Here is a 6736-nt window from a genome sequence, read left to right as displayed (position 1 = left end):
AATCTCTTGAGAATATTCTTTTTCTTTTTAAAAAAAAGGCTGGTCTAGGTAAAATTTAAATTGATTTTTAGTCTCCGACTATCTCCTTTGAATTCGAATCCAGATGGACAACTATGTGAAAAGAAAAAAAAAATACTTGGTAAGTTACTCGATCGAGCCCTTGAAGGTACTCTTTGACTATATTGCATTTTGCTCTTTCAATCTTCACGTATATTGGCGTTCAGCGCTAAAGGAGAATCATTTGTACCTTGATCATCATGTCTCGCCCCTTCGACCCATGCACGATCTTTGTCTTTGTACATATACTCACTAACTTTATCAGCAATGAACAAATTAGACGGTGTTCGATACATTGATTGATTCAATTGATGCATTTGTAATTAAGTTCAAGTAACAATTAAACAGCTATAGGCCGCACAGTTTTAAGGTTGTGTAGAAAAGTCTCTTATCTTCTGTATCTCCTTTGTCCCACATTGATAGCATACACAATCTCAGTACCCTTTATTTTTATGGAGTCAGCTCTGCCTGATCGTGTTCGTCGAAAAGGAGAGATGGTTGGCATCTCCCCTGACAGGGACGGGAACGGCTTTCGGGCTTTTCTTGTCACCGCACATCCGGTTAAGGCTTCCCACTTCGGTGGATCTTATAACCCAAATTTTTTGGGCCCTTCATCTCATTTAAAGCACCAACTTTTTCTCCACTCGCTTTGTGGATCTTTATAACCCAAATTCTGTTTTGGGCCCCCCTTTTTTAATAAAATATCAAAATTTTCTCCACTTATCAACAACATACTAATATAATTTTTTCTTTTTTAATATAATGGGGTATATTTGAAACGTTATATATATATATATGGCAAATGCTATGTTACAATTAATGTAACATACACACTCAACAACAACCACACAAATTGTGTGGGCCCATCATTTGTGTGGTTGTTGTTGAGTGTGTATGTTACATTAATTGTAACATAGGGATTCCCTATATATATATATATATATATATATATATATATATATATATATATATATATATCTTAGGAACCTATCATAAGAAAAATATATTCATAATTTAAATTGTAATTATAAAAAAAAAAAGAATTTTCATAAAAACTTGAACTGATGCCCTTAATAATCTCTCGTTGAGAACACCAGCCTATCATTGGGATTTCAAATCTAATGACTATTAAGATAGTTGCAAGTGATGAGAATTAACTTTAATTAACCCCTATAATTTTGTTATTAAGACTTAGATCAAGTCTTTAAAAATTAACCAAATTCAAACTAGCTCTCTAAAGAGAAATGGGAGCCAAAACGCAAAAGCATCCCTTTTCAAAGCAAAGAGAAAGGAAGTTAGATTGAGAAACTGAAGTAACTATAATGTCAAAGTGTCTTATTACACTTGAACAATTATTGATATACACAGTATAATATGGCAGACTTATATCTTCTACACCATTTTTGTATTTCCATTATATGTATGAACAAGCATAACTTCAAATAATATGACAGCGTTAGTATGCGTAGTGGGCCATTTGATTTTTTCCTCTTTTATTTTCTCATGGCTTGCTGGTTTTACTTGCATGCTTGGCTGGAGAAGTACACAATGTTGAACCGAAGGTGTGATAATTTATGTATTTACTCGGTGCTGAATTGCGGTGGAAAACCCCTTTTGGCATGCAATTGTCGACGGCTCGGCCGCGAAATTTATGCCGTTCATGGCTTGTTTCAGGCTTCAACGTTGCATAATTTTGAGACTTGAGTGGCCTGGCAGCTGCAAGACCATAGCATGTTCCATTCATCTTTGTTGTTATTGCCGGAGATGATATAAGGAGAAGAAAATAGAAGAAAGCAGTAAAGAAAGAAGTGCAAATTTTGCTAGACATTTTTAAAATGTTATGGTGATTAATTATCTTGTGATTTGTTTGTTGTTTGTAGTTTGATTGAGGGAAGCAGCGAGGCCAACGGGGCTTTAAATAGGCTTGGGAAGTCATGGATATCTAGCCAGTGCCAGCCAAGCGAAAAAGCTGGCTTCTGCAAGCAATGACTTAAATGAAAGGCACTTTTTGACTATGAAAGTGATGATGCCCGTGCCCTTCGTTACTAAATCCTAAGTTAATTTTTTACGTCGGAGTCAACTTGTTCTTCTTAATTTCCACCTCATCACTGTCATCACCATGCAACAGAATCACCAATTTTTTTTTTCAAATGTTATATATTCATCTGATAATTTTATAATTTGCGTCCATGTTAAACTTGGCCTTAAATATTACCATGGAGTCTTTATTATCTAATAACTTTTGTTTTTGATGATCCAAGTGGTTAACTACTTAACTAGCATGATGTAAATATGTCAATGTAGTGCTGCACGTTGAATCATATATATTAAAAAAAAATTTACGGTTGTGATTGAGATGCTGTATATATATACACACACACACATCTATCAAGTATAAATGAATGGGTTATTATAAATGCTTTCATTATCAAAAAAAAATTAATTTCTGTACTTTTAAAAATTAAATAAAAATATAACAATAACTTTAAATGATTAATGGTTGTTTTATGGATAATTGAATTGTTTCGTGAGTAAGTACTTCATTTATGAAGTTAATGCATGTTAAAAAGAGGAAATTTTTATGAAAGAATTGTAAAGCTTTTTTTGATAATATAAAAAAAAAAAGTTTAAAAACAACCGAGTAATTTACTTCATGTCAAGTTTACCTTGACAATTTTAATATCTTTTGCATTAAAAATCCTAGGCAAGATATTTCATAGACATCAACTTAATTTGTCGACTTTGCTAAGTCAACGAGATATAACCTTCTCTATAAAACACATGGAAGAAGATAATTGGTCCACGTGGGAGAAGTAGTAGCTTACCTGTTTGGCCGACCCATTGACTGTGAATTCTTTTAATCATGATACCTTTTGCTTATCTAAAGCATAATCTTATGCCACGTGTAACCATAATTTCATCTAGCAAATCTTCGATGACCAACTTTAAAGTTGCATGCACTTGTGCAAAATCTCAACAACCATTTGTAAATCTGTGATCAAAGGCTTCATAATGCTGCACGTGTCATCTTTTCATAGGCCCTAAGGCCTTCCGTTGGGTGGCCAAATAATTTTGATAAGGTTGAAGAAGATCGAGCAGGAGGCTTTAATTGCAAGGGTATAAAATTCACATGCAAAGTTTATAACTCTCAACGTCGCAATTATTCACATGAAATCAAATTAAGGGGAAAAGAAAATTACTCTCACCTATGATTTTTCTCTCCTAATGTGAATCTATGTTATCGAGTTTAATATAAAAAGAATTTGCTACATTTAAGAATAATAAAAATAGACCTACTAAATAATTAAATTCTAATATATTATCGTAAGTGTTGTGGTGATCGTCTATTTATTAAATGATTCATTTCATAACTTATAAAATATTTTATTAATCCATTCAATATCAAATGGATTTGTGTCACTTCATTTGAGACTATAAAAAGAAAAAAAGAAAAATATAGCATTATTGTACATTTAATGCTAGAATCAAGTTAAGTTGAATAGAAAATATTTTTAAAAAAATGAAAAATTTTGGATGCCCTTATAGCATTATTGCTCTTTTTTCATTCATTTACTGCAATGCCATATGTGTCTTTTAAACAATCATAATAATATCCTCCAACACAATAAAGAGTGAATGAGATCAGAATAATGTTATGACCTATGAATACCCAAGACTTGCACTTGAATATCTTGATTTATCAAAAAGAATGAAATAAACTGAATTATGAATTATCTTAGACAAGGGGAAAAAAGAAAATGCCATTAGATGAAAACACTTTTAATAAGAGTGGAGGTTTTTACACCCCCTTACAATTCTTATAACGACCCTTTTTCATTTTATGTCCTAAGATACAGACAGTCTAATTTATAAAATACATATTATATATTAAAATTAAAAATCTTCCTATAAATTTTCATCCAAAAAAATATTTCTTTTAAATTTTTATTTTTAAAATTCAATGTTATTAACACACATACGCAGGGAGAGAGATACCCTCTGTGGCCCAACACTTCAATCACATTGAGCACATGATTGCAACCCATAATTTTGATGAATCCGACTCTGGTAATACACAATGGACCGGTAGTTACTGGTTCAATGGCCTTTTCATGTTTACTGTTGGCTATCTTTTGGGCTGGGCCTTTTGCTGATGAAACAACTTATGCAAATCTGAAGTATTCGACAAGTACGCTTTTGACACCCCACAAGATTCCTTACAAATCCTTATTAAAACGGCAGGCTTTTACATTAAAATAAAAGAGTTGGACTATTGGCACCCCTCTCATCTCCTCATAATCATAAATCCCTGTTTTTACTTATATTCATTTTATTTTCGAAAATACTCATTCTTTTAGATACACTTTTCTAAGTTCTTAATTTTCATTTGATTTATTTTATTATTAAAACTCAAAGTATTATTATACTAATTTTTAATTATTTTTAATTTTATTATTAATCTGCACACATATTAAAAAGTTATATGGGTGATAAGTTTTTTTAGTGTTAATCATTAGCTAAAATAACACAATTTTCAAATTATAATTTCAAAGCAATTTTAAGTATAAAAATTTTAATCAATAAGAAATCAAAAGAGAATAATAGATTATTCTAAATTTGTACAATTTATTTTAGTTAAATAGGAAGTAACATATAGATTTTTTTTTTTTTTTGGAAAAAGGATTGATTATGAATTAAGTAATTTGCTGGAAAAAAATTTATATGTGTTTAATTTTCAATTGTTCTTAATTGTAATTTTATTTAAAGTGGGGTTTTTTAAGAGTAATGTAGGGGTGCCAATAGCTCCACTCCAAATAAAATTCACCCATTGATCCGCCTAATGGGTACTCATTTTTGCACTAAAAATCCTGATTATAACTTAGTTGGAAGTTACAACAATTGTAAATTAGGAAAATCCTTATTCAATCACTTCAACCAGGTAGCCCGATGGCCTAGATATTAAACAAAACAAAAAACCACACTTAAGTTGCACAGCTAACAAGATGGGATTAGTTGTTATTTTCTTTTGAATTTTTTAATTTGCTTAAAAAAGATATAGACTTATTAATTGAAAATAATAAATTTTAGAAGATGTCGTGGTTTAATTGATCATTTTAATAGATTAATTAAGTTATATTCATAATTTATTAGATTGTTAATTACAGATAGTCACTGACCGTCCAACCATCAATATTTAATAACGAGTTAAATATTAATCTATTGGATGACGAATGATTTGAAAGGTTAACATTAAATCAGTCAACAATAATGTAATGTTATCTCTAATTGATGAGTCTAAATATGATTTTTAATACCTAATATTGTAAAATAAAAATTTCAAACTTCAGATAGTTAATGTGTGAAACACTTAATAATTTAATGATCTGTCATTTAAGAGGGAGGCTAACTTACAGCTGTCCTTGCACAGTAAAATGAAAAGTGGGCCCATTTTGTGAGGGTGCTGTAAGGTACAGAGTCTGTACCTTAGCATTCTCCGTCATTTAATTATTTTAACAGGGTTTTAAAGCTTCAATCCAAGAAATGTCAGGGTGGCCGTCTTACAATACAATTAGGCATAGCCAGAGAATCAGATGACTTGCATGTGAAAGCGTCAACGTAGTAATTAACCTAATAAGTTATGATTAATAAAACTTTAAGTTATGATTAGTCTAATTATAAATTGCTAAACAGCCCACTGTTTTGAGGCAAAACCACACGCCTTTATAAACATACCACTTTAAATGGAGGTGCGTTTAAGAATACTTCCTCAACTTCGAAAAAGATTAAGATTTAATTAACCAAGATACAGATACTTAAACAAAGTGGTTTGCTATTTGAAAACGATTCTAATAAAGTGATTAGTATTAAGTACTATATATGATGTGTACCCTAATTAATTTTTTTGAGGTAAATTACGTGACTCGAACGAAAACTTAGTGTGATTATAATTAGTTAATCGCATAAAAAAAGGATTAACGTTTGCCCAATTAATCATAACCACTTATTCATGGTTGTAACCGATAAGATAACGAATCAATACCGTTGGGTCATATCAGATTCGACAATGAGTCGGCGATCACAGAAAAAAATCATATCTATCCACGCCACCCATGTTATTTGATATGATTAAATACGATCATGATTGATTTAGCTGTCTTATTTGATGAGATCTATTTTAAAAAGAGAAAGGAAAGAAAAATGAAAAAGTATGCTCCAATTACGCTAATCTCTCAATCTAATCGCATAAATAAGAGAACTTATATGAATTTTGATAATTAAAATTATTAGTAGTGAACATTAATAATGACAATTAACCATTTGATTTAATCTTGGTGCTTACTAATACTTAACCAAAAAAAAAAAACAAGGAAAAGGAAAAAGTACGAAGAAAATTATGCTCAATCTATCAATCTAATCACAAGATTAAGAAAAATTATATCTTATCAACATGAAATTAATCTATAAATCCAATAAAAAATGTATCTCCAACATAATTGCAAAGAAACAGATGAGATGCACGGGAAAGTAATCTAATTGGTACTAGGTTGTTGGCCATGAGTAGGGCATATAGCCGCTCGATGCAATTATTTTAAAGTTTAAAAAACAATAAAGTTGGCCGTTGCAAAAAGGAGTTTTCATTATGGCCAAAACACCCGAAATCATGCACAGAAGCACCACT

At 30.8% G+C, this 6736-nt stretch overlaps 1 non-coding gene across 1 annotated transcript; it reads left to right on the top strand.

Moving 5' to 3' along the window:
• Nucleotides 1-531: 531 nt before the first annotated feature.
• Nucleotides 532-661, top strand: LOC112499089 (U6atac minor spliceosomal RNA). The gene has a single exon (XR_003066615.1). It is a non-coding gene; the product is annotated as a U6atac minor spliceosomal RNA (small nuclear RNA).
• The last annotated feature ends 6075 nt before the right edge of the window (nt 662-6736 follow it).

The sequence above is a fragment of the Citrus sinensis genome, chromosome 4, assembly GCF_022201045.2.
Source record: "Citrus sinensis cultivar Valencia sweet orange chromosome 4, DVS_A1.0, whole genome shotgun sequence".
Taxonomy (NCBI): Eukaryota; Viridiplantae; Streptophyta; class Magnoliopsida; order Sapindales; family Rutaceae; genus Citrus; species Citrus sinensis.
Note: the sequence above shows the minus strand (reverse complement) of the source record. Positions and strands in the feature narration are given on the sequence as shown.